Genomic DNA, 20,434 nt, shown 5'->3' with positions numbered 1-20,434 from the left:
AAAATAATTTAATTAATATTAAGTTAAGGAGGTGTACATGATTTTTTTCACAAAAATGTTAAGGAATGTTCATGTATTTTGCGCTATATAATAGCGTTGTCTACAATTCAACTAATAATGTCAGTGGAGGTGTTTATGATAGAAAGTCTAAATATCGTTTATGATAGAGCGTCTAGATATTAAAAAGTATCTGTAATATATTGAAAAATTTAGAAGGTGCTTGTGTATTTCCATCAAATGTTAAGGGGTGTTTGTGTATCCTTTTTATTTTATTTTACTAGATTGAATTCAAAATAATAAATAAATGAAATGATTACATTATTTTATTTAGGAATCAAAAATATCTTATTAGGTCTAAAATTATTTGTATAAATGCAAACAATATAGATCTAACAGATTTTATTACTTTTTTTTTAATAAAAACAAAAAGTTGTGAACAAACAGCAATGTCACTGAATAAAACCAAAAAAAGGTGAAACGCCATCGTTTATGGCATAGCAATGATCCCACACCTGTTTGGGATCTCCCAAATAAAAACATTTCCATCAAACTAGTTATTTATATTTTTTTTAGTCATTTATCAAGTTAGCTATTTTAGTTTTGATGGTTTTGGTTCAACAAATGTAGCTAGTGGTTTAGTCGAGTCTAACCACATATTAAAAAAGTATTACTTTTTATATTTTAGAATTAAATGTGTTGACTTTATAAAAAATAATTCCAAATTAAAATGAATAAAATAATATTTAAATGGTATAGAGAAATAATAGAGAGTTTATTGAAAAATGTATTCAAAAAGATGTAAAATCAAAATAGAAAAAAGCAATTTTTAAGTTAAAATATAACAAAATGTTAACTAATCCTTTTTTAGAAAAAAAGTTGTCCATTAAAATGACATCATTTAATTACCAAAAATGTTACTATCACCTCTTCGGGTGGGAATTCCATATAGAAATTCTTTAAAAATAATATTTACCTAAAGAAAAGAAAAATATAAAAATATATATATATACAAAATGATAGACTACATTAAAACAAAGTGTCAAATTAAAATGGCACTACTACATTCTATTGGAGAATTTTTAAAAAATAAATAAAGAAACAAAGAAACAAATAAAAATAAGAAGAATCAAGAGTGCACATCGTGTTGTATGGAGGAGGAAAGGAAAATTTTATTCTAATCTTCTTATTTTATATATTTCAGTAAAAATCGTAATGTATACTTACATATCTATAAAGATTTCATGGTTATGTCTACAAAAATTCCACACAAAAAGTGATTAGTTAGCTAGAACTTTTCAAAAACTAAAACATTTTATGAAAGCACGAGAATCGCATCAAAATTTGTTAAGGATGAACCTGATAAAATGAGGACAAAGAGCAAGAAATAAGCGCAACACAACTTAGCCATTTTTCTAAATATGAAAAGCTATTATCAAATGTTCTATCGTTTGAAAATTGAAATACTCTAATTCTAACTATCGTGGTATTTATAGAGTGGAGACAACTCATACTATTAGAGCAACAATGGTGCTACACACATTAATTATTATAATAATTAGGGTATCAATACATGCTACAATATTATAATTTCAAAACTATAGACCCCACGCATTATATAAAATACAAAAATTCAAAACTAATAAAACTATGTTAGATCATCTGTTAGTACATTATTTAGTGTTCCAATTGGTGCATATAGCTTTATTCTTAGAGTAACTCGAACCATACTCTTCATTTTTCACGAGCTAAAATATAACATAAAAAAAAAAAAAATTAAAATGGTCATTTTTCAAAATGTCCTTTTTTCAAAATGTCCTATTCCTAATTGTTATATTCCATTTAACCCATCTTCTTTTTTAGTATTCCATTAGGTCCTGTCTAGAATAATATGACCAAATCATCCTTCCAACTTTTTGTGCATGATTCCATTTTAAAATCAATACCCAATAAAAAATAACAACAGTCCCTCATTATATGAAGAAAATCCCTCTTTTATTATATGGAGAAAATCTCTCTTTATTCTATGGAGAATCTCTATATTTTAGGAATAAAATCTTTCCCTTATTCCATAAAGAAAATATGTCCATCATTCTATGGAGAAAATCTCTCATTTATTCCAAATAAAATAAAATAAAATAAAGAAATAACTCTTACGTTCCTAAAATCCTAAATCGTCTACCTATGGAGAAAATCTCTCATTTATTCCACAAGAAACCTATCCCACTAATTTTAAAACTGTCAAAATTGAAAAAGGAAACAAAAATATTACAATTGTGTGTAATACTTACTATCAAAAATAGAACAAAGGGTACATTAGTCCTAAAAATATTATAAATAAGAAGAAAAGGACCTCATGAGATACAAGTCTAAATATATGGGATTAGATGGAATACAAGAAAACTTTATGGATTTATTGGGTTATAAGTCCCCAAAATGGAATTTATAAATAAATCTCTCAAAAAAGAATATTCTTTATTTTTCTTAATTCCATTTTTATTTATATACTCTAATACTATTATTTATTTTACCTATATATAGACACAAACGTTATTAGCTATGGTTAGCAACATGGCTCGTTTAGAAAGTGCTTATAAATTACAAAATATTAATTTTCAATAATTACCATTAAATCTTTTATAAATCTTTCCCTTATAATTTCTTTCATTTAGAAAGTGCTTATAAATTACAAAATATTAATTTTCATTAATTACCATTAAATTTTTTATAAATCTTTCCTTTATAATATCTTTCATTTCGAAAGTGCTTATAAATTAAAAAATATTATTTTTCATTCATTACCATTAAATCTTTTATAAAGAAACAAATTAGGCTTTTCTATTAAGAGAAAATTAGTAAAACATCCCTTTCTGACTTTGTGTAGTTGGAGAGATCCAAGATATTTTTTATTAACTAAGGTCCCTCAATGAAATTTCTCCGTGAAATCAAAGAAATTTTTTTGTAAAGATTAAAATTTTTCTGTGTCAGAACCGAAATTTCTCTGAGTCAGGCGAAATTTCTTTGAGTCGAATTTTCTCTGTGAAAATGTAAAGGAACCTTAACTACTATAAAAAATATTATATATTATTTATCTTATAAAATCTTAATATCAAAGATCTTAAAAAAAAAATAAAATAAAAAATAATTCCCCGTCCATTAATTACCATTAAATTTTTTCTAAATCTTTCCCTTTTAATATCTTTCTTTCAAAATTTATGGGAAAATTAGGAAGACCTTTACAAGTTTGTTGTTCAAGAATTTAAATTCCACCAAGAATTTGTTTGCTAGTTAAAGTTCATGAGATTTAAAATCTTAAACTGATAAGAACAAACTTTAACATATATAGTAATAATCTTAAAAACCTTAATCTTTTTCATTGTTTCTCTCATAACGCATTTCTCTCTCCTGTCATATTTTACATTATTTAAGTGATTTCAAAACTTTAAAATATAAATTATTATTTTTTATTTATATCCCTATTTTTTGTAAAATTTAAAATTTTAGAGTCCTACAAGATCTTTCAAACAAGATCCATAAGTAAAATAAAATTCTAATGAAAAAATTCATGAAATTTCATTGACTTAGTCATCGAAATTTGAAATTTGACTGACCAATTGCAATTTCACTAACTTGTCTTAGATCAGTGAAATTTCGTCAATTTTCTTTTAGAATTTTGTATTCATCATGGGTCTTATTTTATAGATCTTGATAAAACGATTCCCAAAATACAAATTTTGTAAAAAAAAAACAAAAATTTAGATCAAAAGTAATAGAATTTTGAAATTTTCAAATGAGTTAAAAAAGTAACCTTAAATACTATAAACGTATTGTATGTTCTTTATTTTATAAAATCTTAATATCAGGGACCTCAAAAAAAAGTACTCTAATTAGTCCTAAATTTTTTCTATTGATCTATTAAGTCCTATGAGTGGAGAGTTTTTTTCATGTGATCCTATTTTTGATTTTGGTACTGTTTTGGTGGACAGCTATACCCTTTTATTAATGTGACATGTATGATGTGATACTACGATGTGGCAGGTATTAACATGACACTTCAACAATGTGACACTCTAAAAAACTTAAAAACTTCTTAGTGTACTTTTCCTAAATGTGACAACGTGTCGGGTATAATGTGACACTTCAAAAACTTTTACTCCAAAAAAATAAACTCTTCAATGTATTTTTTTTTATGTGACAACGTGGTGGATATGATGTGACACTTCAAAAAAAATAAACACCTTAGTGTACTTTTCTCAAAAGTGACAACGTAGCAAGTATAATGTGACACTCTAAAAAAAAAATTAAAAACTCCTTAGTGTACTTTTCTCAAACGTGACATGTGACACTCCAATATAGCGAGTATGATGTGACACTCTAAAGAAATTAAAAACTCTTTAGTGTGTTTTTCCTAAATGTGACACTCTAACGTGACGGGTATAATGTGACACTAAAAAATTTTTTAGTGTACTTTTTTCAAATGTGACACTTTAATATGACGGGAAAATAGGTCATTACATCCAACTAGGGATGACCATTTATGCATAAACTCTCTATATCTCTGCATTTTCAATTACATACTTTCTTATTCTCTTTTATCACATGCTGTCACTATTCTGTTATCTTTTTATGAGTCTTTCACTATGCTCTTTTTTTTTTTTCTTAACTCTTTCCTTTGTCTATGTTTACAAGTTCTATCACTGCTCTTTATCTTTTTCAAGATTTTTATGCTAATTGTATTTTTCTATAAATTGTGGTAAAGGTATTGTTCTTCTTCTTCTTCTTCTTTTTTCTTCTTTTTTTTCTTTTTTTCTTTCTTTCTTTCTTTCTTTCAAAATTATTATGCAAATTATTTTTTATGTAAATTATGGTGAAGGTACTCAGTTAAAATGAAATCGATGTTCAAGTGGGGGCATATGCTGCTAGATAATAAATAAATAAATTCGGTAATCAATCTTTCCTTACCAACACGTTTGTCCTCTACTTGTAATGCCCCAAATTTCTAGTCCAAATGATAACACAACAATCATGGCTCTTTGAAGGAAAACCGAATATAAACCTCCAACGTTACATTACATGATACAATAGTTCTTCATGCAACAATACATTAATCCAACAACAAGTAAATAAACAAATAAATATCACCAAGGGTTTACAAGTTTGCAAGTCTTGATCTTGATTACACAAAACGGTTATTCAAATCCATACACATACAGCCCTTGGCTTACACACAGAATCATAGCAAAATGAGAGTCTCGTATTCTCAACACACATTTCCTCGCCTTTAGTTAGGCGGCATCATCACATCTTTTCCTGCACAAAAATCCTGTAGGGTGAGCATAAGGCCCAGTAGGAAATTCTTAACAAAGTATATATATTTTATACAAGTCTCAAGAGATGAAATGCACATGTCATGCTATGCCCTTTTTAAAGATAAATCACATTTTCATCTTTTGAAAACCATCATGCTCAATGATATCATGCAATTTCAATTGTTCAAAACTTAACAATTTATTTCAAGGGCGGTAAATATAACTCTGGTAATCTCTAGGTCAATGTCTGCAAGTAGCCTATACAAGTACTACCAAATTGTCATTTTTACCAGTATTAATCGGAAGGCTCGACACCTATCCGCGCGGGTTTTCGGTCTTTTACCTCAGACTCTCAGGCCAACTTATTCAATATCATCTACATCACCTATCAAGACTTACCAACATATTTACCCCAAAACTATTCCATGAAAACTTGTTTCTCAACATTCTTTTCTCAATGCAAGTTTTCAAATCAACTTTCAAAGTTTAATATAATCAAATGAATTGATATGCCAATTTCACAAGATAAATATAAATACTTTTATTCCAATTCATCATCCAAGGAATAACACAGTTTCCTCTTCTCAAGTATCCTAAACAATTAGTTATTTCAAGACTATTTCAACGTTTTGAACAATAATTTCCAAAATGAACAACAATTCTCATATTCCCTGAAATTCATCATTTATATAAATATAAACTAGCCTCTTATCGTGCTACACGGGATAATTATAGATATTTATATTTGTGTTAGATTTTTTTTAATATATAAATTATGTTTTTTAAGATTTTTTTATGAAAATAATTTAATAATCTTATCACTAACCATAGTGTATAGGAGAAGTTGAAAAAGGTACTGCAGCAACTATACATGGGTTATATTTATAATTATTTGTATGAGGGGATTTTAAATGTTGATTAGGGGATTTTGACTAAATCAATAGATGCAGGCATGTGAAAAGACATGTGGATTGAAAAAAATTAATAAATGTTGATCAGGGGATTTTGACCAAATCAATAAATACTGAGTTTTTTTTTTTAATAGAAAATTCAGATTGAGATATTGGAGCTTCCACAGGCCTTGGGGATTAAAAATCACTTTTTGCTTAATATATAGTATAGATAAGAAATTTTCAAAACATCCATTTATTTTGACACACAAAATAAATATAACAATATCATTCATAGGTTTTCAGTCTTCTAAAAAAAAAAATCCCCAAATTCTAGTTTTCTCACCAAAACCATACAACTCAAATCTTTTGAAAGAAAACTTTTCAAAATCATCTTTTCTTCAATCAACGAAGATCAAAACCCATAAGATCATTTTAAAAGAACAAAAGGCAAACACACTTTCAAAATCGCTTAACTTCTTGAATCAACAATCAATTTTCAAAGTTATCAAAAGATGATTTCGAAAATCATAGATCTTGCAAAAGTATATATATAACTCTAAGAAAATTCCTATTTCAAGTTTTGAAGAAGAAATGAGATGAAACCCCCAAAATCAAAGGTGTCGAAACTCGATCTTCACCACACACAACGAATCTCTTGAGAAGTTAACCAACTTTGATGAAGAACCTATGGCAGAACTCTAATGGATTTTGAGAAATCAAGGTTTTGATCCAATTTGGCATAGGGAAATGTAGAGAAAAGGAAGAGGAAAGGGTTTTTAGAGATATATATATATATACAAAAGTGATTTGAAATATCAGATTCACGAACTGATATAACTTGGTCTACTCGAGCGTAGAAAGCCCCGCTCGAGCATCAAATACACTTTCCCAGTATTTTTGCAGACAGATCAAACTTCTGGAATCAAACATTTTCCGCTTGAGCGCATAAACGGCCGCTCGAGCGGACAAGCAACTTCTAATACATTTTGCATTTTTGCTTTGGGGGCGTTGCCCCTCGACCCTGCCAGGGTGCTGACTCGCCAAGGGGCGCTGCCCCCTGGACCCCCGTGAGCTGACCAAGCAGCTCGATCCCCGACATATAGCGCTCCAAAAAATTGGGCAGGGTATATCTATTTATACAACAAACTCACTTGACAGACAAACACATATATGTAGCTAACTATTTCATACATCCATTTCCGTTTAATCCCAAATGCCAAATACACGTTGTTCACATCTCAATGCCCCAGTTCCAATCCCAAGCATGCATTTTACAACATGTATGAAATAGAAGCCAAACAGATAATAAGTGCCCTACAGGCTTACAAATTTATCCAAGAACATTTTTGGTTACACGAAATGGAGTTTCAACTCAACACAATACAATCATGGGCTTACATTCAACAAATAACCATAAAACAAAATGAAGTCTCAGCTCCGAATCCTCCCAAGTCAGTGTCTTGGCGGAAGCATAACACTTGTACCTGAAATGGCTTCCCTTATAGGGTGAGTCACGGCCCAATAGAGATATACTGCACAACATATGGACCATGACAAGGCTAAAGAGGAGTATGCTCATGCCATGCTCATGATAAAATAGTTTATCTCTCTTTTTATAAAGCATGTAATTCTAAGATGCAACAACAGATATAAAATCATTTCCATTTTAAACCATATATGTTACATGAATACAGCCTTTGTGAATCTCTAGGTGAGTGTCTGCAAGTAGGCCCTAATGCACTACCACTGTCATTTTTACCAGTAAACTGGAAGGCTCGATACCTAATCGCGTGGTTCTACACCCTCTACCCAGATTCAGAAAGTATTCATCTTTTTGCAAACAGATACATTTCCAATGAAATGAATGTAATGCAATGTCCAGTGCAACAAATAAGGAGTGTGGTTCAATTTACCTAAGTCTCATGCATTTCTACAACAATCATGACTATCCTCTACGAATAGTCCAAAACAGATATTTCTAGACAGATATTTACATAATTAAATTCTAAAATTTATGATAAATACAATCTATTCCACATCTCATCAAATATGAACAACTACACTAGCTTTCATATCACCATCATGTCCGGTAACCTCTCAAGGTCCATTTCTAACCGTGACGGTTTTATTCCAACAGATAGATTAAACAAAAAATACCGTTAATGCCCAAAAAAACATCATTTTCTTTCCAAACTCATTCTCCAAGCATTATTCAACTATGACATCCTATTTTGATCAAAAGCCCCAAACGTTAAACATAATTCATTTGTTTTCTTTAAAAATGCTCTTTTGGTGGCAAACTGGTAAAAATTTCAAAACCAATCGAATCGAAGTCCCTTTTTGTTCAAATTTAAAACATAATTCTTTCATAACCTTACAAACATATTCCAAGTTTACACTTTCGCAAATTGGGCATCAACTTTTTATTTTTCTCAAAATTTCTCTTTTAAGCAAATAAATCACAATTTTTTCAAAAATTCTAATTAAATAATATACAACTCTAAGCTCCCTCCAATTAAGTAAAAGTACATAAAGAAGTGTAGGAAAAATCCCTACCTCAAGCTAGAAGAGGAAACAAGCATAAAAATCTCAATTTTCGACTTTGTTGGATTTTGATCTCCACCATTGAAATGCTCCTCTTGAGATGCTCATCAATTTAACCTGAAGAACTATAGGCAAAAAGTTTATAGATTTTGCTAGATCACAAAAATAAACGAGGGTTTGTGGTGGTGTTTAGAAAGAGATGAGAGAAATGAGGGAGTAGAGGAAGAGAATTGCATTATGTGTCCTGCAAAGGAAAGAAATGAATCAAGGTTGATGGAATAGAGGTAGGCCCCCACGTAGGCTTGCTTCCTTTATTATTATTTTATTATAAATATATATATATATATATATATATATATATATATATATCCATCTCTCTCTATGTATATAATTAAAAGTACAATTAGCAACTTTATGAGATTTTGTAACCTAATTTATAAAATGATATCGTTATTTCTTCACCACGAAATATATTTTGTTTGTTTGTACACATCACAAAATATAATGTTTTGCTCACCACGAAATATACACCCATTTTATTTACGACAAAAATATATATTTTTTCACCATATGGTACACACCATAAAATCAACTATCAAATATTTATTATACTCCTATATAATAAATAATAACAACTCTTAAGATGGTTATTACCAATCACATTTTAAAAGGACCAAACAGTTAAACACGAGTCATTAAATAAACTCAATTTAAATTAAATCTAAGTCATGAGTCTCACCCATAAGTCAAATATGGTCCAATTATATACCAAAATAGACCCAACAAATTTATCTCAAATCATGGTTCGAACACCCAAAACTCAATTTTTAATTCTGCTATAAATTAAACTGAACACCAATCAGTCCATGAATTTCAATAAAATAAACACTCATCAATAAATTCTGAAATTCTTATCCAACGTGCTAGACTCATGTGGGAACAACATATAAAAATTTCATAATTTTCTGAAATCGGGAACTATTTTTAAAAAATACAAAATGAACTATTTTCGTACAGAATTTACACGGTAATCAAATCTGAATGGAAAAGGACTTTTATAGATTAGTCCACGTCATAACCATAACATATATATATATATATATATATTGGATACACATAACATACAGGTTAGGGATCCAATCCCTTCACCATAACAGTACAGTCAAGAGTCTTAAATATTCATTACATGACAGAAACAAAAGGGTGAATCTGAAACACCCCAAAACAGCCTTGGCTTGAACAGACTCAGAACCTCGAAGTGAGGCACAATGGTTGGCTTGACAAAACGTGGGCTTAACTTGACGCTCCTAGCTTCGGTCCGGTGCCTGGCCACCTACATACATATATAAACAGTGAGTTAAAGCCCAGTGAATAACAAATGCGTAAAGGGGTTAAGAATGAATGTCCTTTCAGTAATTAAAACAGTCATTTGCATCAGTAGATCAGTTATTCAATCAGTGGCTCATATTTCATGCCATAGCAGTCAATTAGAAATCATAACAATCATATGTGGTATATCCAATAGCAAAACAGTACAGTAGGTCTTAATAGACCGAGCAGTCAGTTGATGGCCATCAAACAGTAAACAGTAGTAGTTCTAAACATTGGAACCGACAGAGATCTCTGTAATAGTAATAGTAACAATAACAGTAAGTTGCTATGGATGCCACGAGTACAGTTCACAAATAGGACAAACATTCATTTAGTAAATAATGTTACTTCAGAAAGCAGTACAGTCGATCATTCAGAAAATAATCATAATTGAACGTATCTTTACAACATTGTTACTCACAAATTACTGGGCTATAGACAGGCTAGTCAGCGTCCTCGGGTGCCAACCTTACACAGTTGCAGAACGAACAGACGCTAAGTTACACACTTGGGATTAATAACTTAGCCCCCTTAACTTGACTTGGTGTGGTTCTATAACATTATCCTTATTAAGATGCCTTAAACATGGCCTAGGAATGCCTAGGATGGAATGAGGATGCAAAAATATACTTTAAAACACTTTCAAAATTTGCTGAAAACAGGAGTCTCGCTCGAGCGTGGATTTTCCCACTCGAGCGTGACTTCCATCGCTCGAGCGGACTGCAAACTCATGAAAAAGTACTGGTTGCACATTTTTCATGCTAGATTGACGCTCAACCCACGATCGAGCGTGAGACTCAGACTCTCGCTCGAGCGCAGATTACCTCGCTCGAGCGAACTGCAAAACACATGAACTTCTGGGCATATGCATTTCACGCTCGAGCGTGACTCTCGACGCTCGAGCAGAAGTGCATGTACTCAGAGTGTACGCTCGAGCGTGAAGTCCTCCACTCGAGCATGGATCAAAATCTGGAATTTCCAGATTGATCCCCAAGCACAAAACTCAACCTTTAAAGCTTCAAACTCGATCCTTCTGGGGCAATTTTCTGGAAACACGTACAAACTCATAATACAACATGTTTTAAAGATCATTTCATAAAATCAAGCCCAAAGGTCGGAGGGTCTTCCATGCCCTCTATATGCCTTTGTCCAAAGCTCTCCAAATCCTTGTTGGACAAGGCCATCTCAAACCCCTTGAGCCTCGGCCTCTCCCGAACCCTCTTCCGGCTACACATGATACTACCCAGTACTGCGCGTACCATCAACAAACTGGCCATACTACCAACGCCTGCTTCCGTCTTCGCCATGAAGTATAGGATCTATTTGACAATGGAGTCATCCCCGCACCAGGTCCTGCAAAGTCTATCGACACTTGATCAGTGAACTTGTAGGGGATAATGTGATGTGATCGAGGGATGAACCACCTGCGGGCGGCGTTCAGTTTATTTCAGATATGGTGTATGGCACGCACTATTTTGAGCATTTGTGAATGCTGGTTTTTGTACTGTCTGACTTCGGTATTGGGTCAGTCTTGTTTGTTTTGTACAGATTCAGTCTTTTCTTACTGAGTTAGTAGGGTCTGTCTTGTTGTATCGAGTCAGTCCTGTTGTACAGAAGTCGGATGATTCCGGGGGTGTTACCTCGGATATCATTATTTTGTTTTGCGTCTGTCTTTTCGCTTCCTTGTGAGTCTGTTTCTGCCTTGGAGCTAGTTGTACCAACAGTTTTGAATGAAACAGCAGTGGTTTTTCACGCTTTGTGCTTGCTTCTGCTTTGTGCCAGTTGTGCTAGAAAGTTTGAATGAAACAGCGGTACTTTTCGCCTACTCTTCTGCACCCCAAAATCATTCCATTAACCTAAGTTTTTCAAAGTTTTTGAACACTGCGGTGAAAACAGAGAGGAAGGGATTCCTCGGGTTTTGCAAAATTTTGATCAATTGAGAGAAAGAGAGGCATGCTAAGCCCTTAATGAATGAAATCATGTTTGTTAACGTGAGTACTGGGAAGGATCCTGGCTTGATCCAGATTGGTTCTACACTATCTTCAGCGCGAGCGATTTGTCGTTTTCTTAAAAATTTTCAAAAACAAAATGTTTTGCGCGGTCCTGCGAAGACTTGTGTGGAATCGCTCTTGAGATTGTGCAGCTTAGGATCGCTCTCAGCCTCGAGACTCGAGCCCTTGCTTTCAAACCTTGGGCCCATTCAGAACGTTCAACGATCAACTACAATGTGAGGCCTGTGTGGCCAGATTCAAAGCAGCCCTCGAACAAGAGGCAAGGAAGTCGGGTCAAGAAGATCAGGTCTCATCAGAAGAAGTTTACGAAGCTAGAACAACAGCCATTCTCCTGGATTCAGATGACTTCGGGATCTCAAAACCATTTGACATGGACTTGTTATACTTTTACCCCTTGAGAGGCTCGCTGGGCCGAAAACCCGGAAGGGCGACCCAGGCAAAAGTTAGAGCAAGAAAAAGAACAAAAAGAAAAAAAAAATGCAAAGAATGAAAAAAAAAAAAAGAGAGAAAAAGAAGAAAAATGAAGAAAATGAAAGAAGAAAAAGAAGCAAAAAAAAAAAAAGAATGAAAAGATACAAAAATTAAAAAAAGAAGAACAAAGCTCGCAAGGTCGAAAACCCGCAACGGGCGCCTTGGCAAAAGTTAGAGCCTAAAAAGGAGAGGTTAATACCCGAGTGTACCTTGACCCCGAACTACGTAAGGCTTGATTCCCATCATTGGGATACGTAGGCAACTTCATTCTGAAGTCCAGCCCTAAAACACTTCAAATTCGATCATGTCCATGTAATGGTTCTGATAATCTTTGCCTTCTCTGTATCCGAGAGTTCGGTTGCAATCATCACTTCGAGGACTGATTATAATGCGCTGCGGTGCCATTCAGACAAGGGGCAACTTTCCGTTGCCATTCAATGCGCCGTGGCGCCGTTCAAACAAGGGGCAACTTTCGTTGCCATTCAATGCGCCGTGGCGCCATTCAAACAAGGGGCAACTTTCCGTTGCCATTCAATGCGCCGTGGCGCCGTTCAAACAAGGGGCAACTTTCCGTTGCCATGCAGCACTCTTCGAGCAAGGGGCAATTTTCGTCCAGATCCGAGGTTGTGCGTCTCAAGGGTAGGTTCCGTGCTCATTCAGCAGTGGTCGTTTGCGAAAATAGTCTTTGAGAATTTTTACTGAGGTTGACTAATTTTCTCGAAAATTGTTTCATCTTTTCCAAAAACTGGACCATTTCTTGGACCAAAAAAGGAAAATTTTCAGTGCTCATAGCCTGACTTGCATGATTTTCAAATCAAAAATTGAACAAGCATGTTAATCTAACTTTCATGTTGGTCAAAATTGTTTTAAAACCAAAATAAAAATGGTCAAAATGATGGAATAGGGGCACAGTTGAGTCAGATGTTCTGTCTTCCTCCTGTTGTCAACTTACTTGCTAGAAAGGGAACTCTACTTGCCGAAAGGGCACCATATTCGCCAGAAAAGGGCACCACTGAGGCTGATCACAAAACGGCTGAAGGTTCCCTCATCCTCCAAGCAACAAGGTATCAAGCCAAGTGCGAAGCACGAACCGGAATGGGACAAGATTTTCCACTCCTTTATCTAGACAAGTCTGATCACGTCCAAACTCCCCAGCAGAGCATCGTCAACCGATGTCAGCTACAGATTTGCTACACACCCAATTGTAGCGCAGCCCTTTTTTGGAAGAAATTCACTGTTGTGAACAAGAATCAAAAGCTGGTAGAATACCAGGGGCAAGGGCCCACCACTTCCTGTTTATCCATCAACCGCCCAGGGGAGGGATTGAAAAAAAAAATAAAAAAAAAATGAGAGATTGAAGAATAGAGAGATGTGCGATGAGAGAAAAAGTGAGAAGAGGGCTTTTTCAGAAAAACAGAGCTTGAGGGCCGAGTGATGTGAGAACCATAAATGAGAAACAGTGGGAAACAATACCCGGGGAAACAGGCTCCATGTGCACATTTGAGTCTTGTGTTTTATTTTGTCTTTCTCGATTCTTGTTGTGAGTCGCTTCGAGTGTTACTCGATGTGTTTAGGTTTTTTACCTTTTGTTTTCCGTTGCTGAGTCTTTTTCACTGTGTGCAGTCGTAGGCTCAATACCCAGTTAAGAACTCATTTCTCAATTTCAAAAAAATCATCTTGTGCTCAGAGTGTTGTGCCATTCTCTACATTTGCGCAAAACAGGATTTGTTCTTTCACAAAACTGCAGGGTCCACCCCCGATAAGTGTGAACGGTAAAACAAGGACCTATCTAAAGCTATATGAGTTCCGGACTGCAAAACAAAAGAAAAAAGGGCAAATTTTAAGCATCTAAGTGTGTTTCACCTTTAGAAAATTCTGAGATTGCATTCCATATGTACCTCTTCAGGCCTTGTTAGTGCTCTGAAGAATGAGTGTGCCTCTACTCCAAGCTTAAGCATGCTTCAAGTCAGAACGACAATTAAAACAGCAGCAACAGATGTTATCTCTCGCCAATATGAATAGGGTGTGCCCTTTTTGAGCTGAGTGTGTTGCAAAGTCCTCTAAGAGGTAAATCAGAGGCACCAGAGTACATATTTGATGCTCCTCTACTACATAGAATGTGCACTTTCATATACACTGTTGTTGCATGCGTGCCGCGCATCGTTATGATTCATGCATAGAATATTCTTGCTTTCGATTCCGCATAGAATATGCTTGCTTTCAATATTGCATAGAAAATGCACTCTTCCATACTTGCATAGAAAATGCACCTCATTTGCATAGAACATGCATTCACTCGCACTATCTTGTGCACTTACACTTTGTATCTCACTAGCACTGTCTTGTGCATATTGTGGTTGTATCTCACTCGCACTATTTTGTGCATTGCATTTCAAATCAATCGCGCTGTTTAGCGTATCGCACTGTCTAGTGCATTTCAAATTAATCGCGCTGTTTAGCGTATCGCACTGTCTAGTGAATTTCAAATCAATCGCCCTGTTTAGCGTATCCCACTGTCTAGTGCATTTCAAATTAATCGCGCTGTTTAGCGTATCGCACTGTCTAGTGCATTTCAAATTAATCACGCGGTTTAGCGTATCGCACTGTCTAGTGCATTTCAAATCAATCGCGCTGTTTAGCGTATCGCACTGTCTAGTGCATTTCAAATCAATCGCGCTGTTTAGCGTATCGCACTGTCTAGTGCATTTCAAATCAATCGCGCTGTTTAGCGTATCGCACTGTCTAGTGCATTTCAAATCAATCGCGCTGTTTAGCGTATCGCACTGTTTAGTGCATTTCAATTGCGCTGTTTAGCGTATCGCACTGTTTAGTGCATTTTCAAATCAATCGCACTGTTTAGTGCATTTCAAATCAATCGCACTGTCTAGTGCATTTCAAATCAATCGCACTGTTTAGCGTATCGCACTGTTTAGTGCATTTCAATCGTACTGTTTAGCGTATCGCACTGTTTAGTGCATTTCAAAATCACTCGCGCCATTTTGGGCATCGCACTGTTTTGTACAGTTTACATTTCGCGCTATTTTACGCACCTCAATCGCACTTTCTTGTGCATTTCGAATCACTCGCACTGTCTTGTGCATTTCAAATCACTCGCGCTTTCTTGCACTATTTTGTGCGCCTTACTTGCATTTTGCGCGCATTCCATCGCGCTATCTTGCGCATCTCACCTGTACTTGTTAGTGCATTGTATCGCGCTATCTCGCGCACCTTATCTGTTTAGCACTGTTTTGTGCATTCACTCTGCGTCGCACTGTCTTGTGCACTCCCTGGTCTAGGAGACCTTAAATCCTCTAAAAGTGCAATTCCTTTGGTGTTTGTCGTGCTCGAACGACTTCCGGTGGTCTGGTATAGCCACCTGCCTGTGTTCGCGGTGAGTTCCTAGGAGACCAATTGAGACGGTGGAAACTAGAGTTCGAATGGCTTATGCCTAGAACGCAAAGGTTCGGGATTTCCGAGACTAAAGTCTGGTTTAAATACCCAGGGATATATCCTCGGCTTGAAATCTGTATGGCAGCCCCATAGATTGAGATAGCGTGTATGCACCTCAATTCTGGATACTGAACCAACCTAGTCTGTCACCCCGTTGGAGAATAGGGAAAGCTGCGACCATAGTCAGGGGAAAAGTAGTACCTATGGTTCAACCAAGAAGAAGCGGGAGATCTCCAGCACCATCAGGCACGATATTGTATGTACGGTTCATTTGAGGCTGGTGCGACCAGACGAATCGCGCAGGTATCGTATCTTCTCCGTGTAAGACACGACGAGGATTAAATGATTTTCTGCATTCTTAACTGCATAAATTGTAGTTGTTGCTTTGCATTCTTGCTTAAAATTGTTGCATCTACTTGCGAATACTTGCTTCATTACAACTTGCTGCATTTGCATGATCACAAGTTATGATCAGCTGCTTGCATTGTCGGTTGCATTTTGCCCCTGCCTGCGGACACATTTCTTCGCTGTTTTGTATGTTAGTCTAAGTCTTCGGCCTTGTCAAAAATGGGTCGTCTCTGGGCTTTGACATTCACTCCCGTTACTTATGACTTCCGAGTTCTGTCAAAGAGGGGCAACCGTAGACACCCCATTTTTGACTGACCTTAAGACTCAGACGTCACCGATTGAGCGCTTGGTGATGTTGCATATCGCACTCGTTCAGAAGTTTCAGAGTCGCGGCCGTGAGCCCTGCCTCCGGACTTCCGAACCCTCTTCTGTGCCTTGCCTCGGTTTGCGAACCAGACTCGGTTTTCTCTGTTTCTTTTCCTGAGGGGAGGGAGAGGTCCTGTAGACCATCTCTTAGTGGCCGTGGGCTACATTTTGTGGCCATAGGCCATTTTGCCCATTTCGGAGCCTGGTTTCCGGTTTTTCGGAACCGTTGGCCATGTGCCTCGGTTCGGGACCGCTTAACCATCTCCGTTTGCTCTAAATTTTGGCATACATCTTATTTTCTCCCTTTTGAGGGACACTGGGGTCTGAGAGACCCACTTCGTGCCCGAACGCCACTTTCGGTGCTTAACAGGCAATTTTTGGGACCCCGAACTGCGCGTTTTGGCCCCCGAGCATTCGTTTTGCATCGGTTTTTGTTCATTTTTGGCAGGTACCTCTGTTTTATCACCGGGAAGGCCGTAGAAGGGTGGGAGGCCAGCAATTGTTTCAACAACCAGTTTTTGCTCCTCCGGCGCCCTTCGACGCCCGTTTTTCTCACTTCCAAGCTAGTGTTGAACACCCTTGGGCCACTTTCTTGAACTTTGAACCACATATTTGTGATGTACACACATGGGAGGACCCTAAAAGTTTATGGCCGGCCATTAATTCCATTTGAACCTTTTGACCCCCTCCTAGAAATGGCTTGTTCTCTCTCCTGTTTTAGAGTTTCCAAATTCGAACCACAGGGCTGTGAAGAGGAGAGCTGGGAGGCCACCCTTTTGTGGTGGCCGACCACTAAGTAAACTTGACCCTTTTGACCCCTAGCCGGCCGGCTAGGGGGGGTGGCCGGCCGGCCACCTGCAAGCCCAAAAGGTGGCCGGCCATATTCCTTGAGTTACACACTTTACAGTTGTATAGCTGTTTCCCCCAGAAAAGATCTCAATCCGGGAGATATTTTGTGGGGGAAAGCCTTGGTCCTTTTCCCCCACCCTTTCCTTCCATACTCCCTCTCCTTTTGATCCTTATAACCAGCCTCCAACACTTGTATTAGGGGTGAGAAAAATTGGTCTTCAAGTTTGCATACAAAAATCTCTCTCCATCCCTCTCTTTCAAGCAAGAAACTCTAAGTCCTACACCACCATTTCTTCTACACCACCAACCTCCACCCTTCCATCCTCCATTCCAGAAGTTTGAAGGTGTTCTCCAAGGCCTAAGGGTGCTGCAAACTCAAGCCAAGAAGCATCCAAGACTTGTCTTCAAAGGTAAGTCCTATTTCTCCTTTCTTGGGTCCATTTCTTGTATCATTTGTAAGCCATACATGCTTATTGTTTTGAGCTCCGACCAAAACTGAAAAGGTCATTTTTTTGAGCTCATTTTCTTGTTTCATTAAGGGCTCCACCCTGTTTGAGCCCCCCATATTGCACTTGCTTCAATATCTCCCTTGAATGCCATTTTCTTGCATGCTTTGGAAGCCCATTACGGTTTCATTTTTGGGCATTTTACAGAACTAAAAATAGGCTTATTTTGAGCCCCTCTTCAACATTGAAGAAGGGCTCAACACTGTTTGGGACCTCCATGCTATACTTGCCTTTATATCCCTCTTTGGTCCCCATTTCTTGCATGTTTTGGTAGCCTATTATTCTTCGGTTTTTGGCCTTTTTACAGAACTAAAAATAGTCTTATTTTGGCCCATTATTCATGTTTCATCAAGGGTCTTTGGCCGTTTGTGGAATATTTTGTATACTTTGTGTTATAGCCACTTTTGAGCCTCATTTTGCATTGCATTTCTAGCATGTTTGTATACTGTTTTGGGGTTTTTACAGTTCTGTAAATGTGCATATTTTTTGTCCCTCTTCAAAGTTGTGGAAGGGAATTTTTCAGTTTGGGCTTTGCATATACCACTTGCCTCTTTGGCCACCTTTTGGCCCTTTTTCTTGCATAAGAGCTTAGCTACATCTATGTTTGTTTTTAGGATTTTTACAGTTCTGTAAAGTGGATTATTTTTGGCCCCTCTTCAATGTTGTTGAAGGGCCCTAACCTATTTGGAGTTAGAAGCTGCGAGTTGCTTCATAATCTCATGTTTAGGGCCATTTTTGCATGCCATTGTTGCCCTATCTTTGCTTGCTGTTTGGCCATGATTTGTGCTGGTAAAATGCTTATTTTGGGGCTGCCTTGCTTCTGTATTTTCATTCCATGTACCAATTATGCATGCTTTGTATAGCTGTAGTTCATTCTATGTGCCTAATTTTGCATTTCGGGAGAGATTCCATGCATCGGGTGTGTTTTTGCCTCATTTCGGGGCTGTTTTCCCCCACATTTCATTGCTGAAAATCCATTAACATGTTTGCATATCATTTCCATGCATTTGCATTGCGTATGTCATTGCCTCGGTTTGCGTGCTCGTGTGCACGCATTTCGAGGCACTTCATTTTCATCCATCGGCCTCTTATGTGAGTGTGGCTGAGGCTCTCTCATGTTAGTATAAGTCCATGTTGCATTCTATATGTCATTTTCCATGTCATTTGCATTGCGTATGCCATTGCCTCGGTTTGCGTGCCCGTGTGCACGCATTTCGAGGCACTTCATTTTCATCCATCGGCCTCTTATGTGAGTGTGGCTGAGGCTCTCTCATGTTAGTGTAAGGCCATATCATATTTCCATGTCATTTGCATTACGTATGTCATTTTCTCGGTTTGCGTGCCCGTGTGCACGCATTTCGAGGCATCTCATTTTCATAGGATTGTGTATGTTAGGATTGTATCTTAGTTGCATTTCATGCATATCATGCATATTGCATCGTGTTTAGAATAGGAGTTAGCCCGGGCACGGGAAACGAGGTGCGTTTCGTACTCCGAGTGACGGGACGCGTCTCAATTCCCCAGTCACCGACACTCCGGATTATCCATGATGGAGTTAGGTTTTATTGTGTTTTCATGTGCATTCATCCTATATTGAATTGTGCAATTCGACTCCTCGGCCATCATGCCTCGGTATGCGTGATTGGTGGCACGAGGATCGAGGCATGCATATATTTGTGAAAATACATTGCTATGCCCCTTTCCTGCTCTCTGTTGCAGCAAAATGAAGAATCAGCAACTTTTCGGGACTTGGCACGTGTTTCAAGAATAACAGTTAAACAGAGGCTAATTGGGGGATCCCGGTGGATTTCCGCGCAAGGCAACCCGGACATGCATCATCCATCAGAAGCAAGGCAGTCCCTGGCTTGCATGCCAGTTTTATTTATTTTCTTATTTGATTTGTTAATTAATTAGGAATTTGTATATTATTTGGACTGTAATATTTGGACTGTAATATTCTTTTATTCGGGACTGTATATTTATTTGGACCCTCCGCGTGAGGGCACAACTGTAATAAGTGTGCGTGTGTGTGTTGTATGTCTTCCAACCCCACGTCTTTCTTCCCTTTTATTTATCTACTTATGATGGTTAGATTAGGGCATATTTCAATTAGCATACAGTATGACAGCATGTTTGTATCATTCATCTGTATTGCATGCACCGGGCTCAGCGCATCATACTAACTGCATTGTACTTTCAATTTCAAAATTGAATACATGATAGTTGTAGCATTTCATATGCCATCTTAGAATAGCCGAGCCTGCTATAGTTGCATTTTTGTATGTGTTGCATTAGGCATTTCTGTATACTTAGGATCC

The sequence above is a fragment of the Camellia sinensis genome, chromosome 15, assembly GCF_055761805.1.
Source record: "Camellia sinensis isolate YWXY chromosome 15, ASM5576180v1, whole genome shotgun sequence".
Lineage (NCBI taxonomy): Eukaryota > Viridiplantae > Streptophyta > Magnoliopsida > Ericales > Theaceae > Camellia > Camellia sinensis.
The sequence above is the reverse complement of the archived record's forward strand: the minus strand, read 5'-3'. Positions refer to the sequence as shown.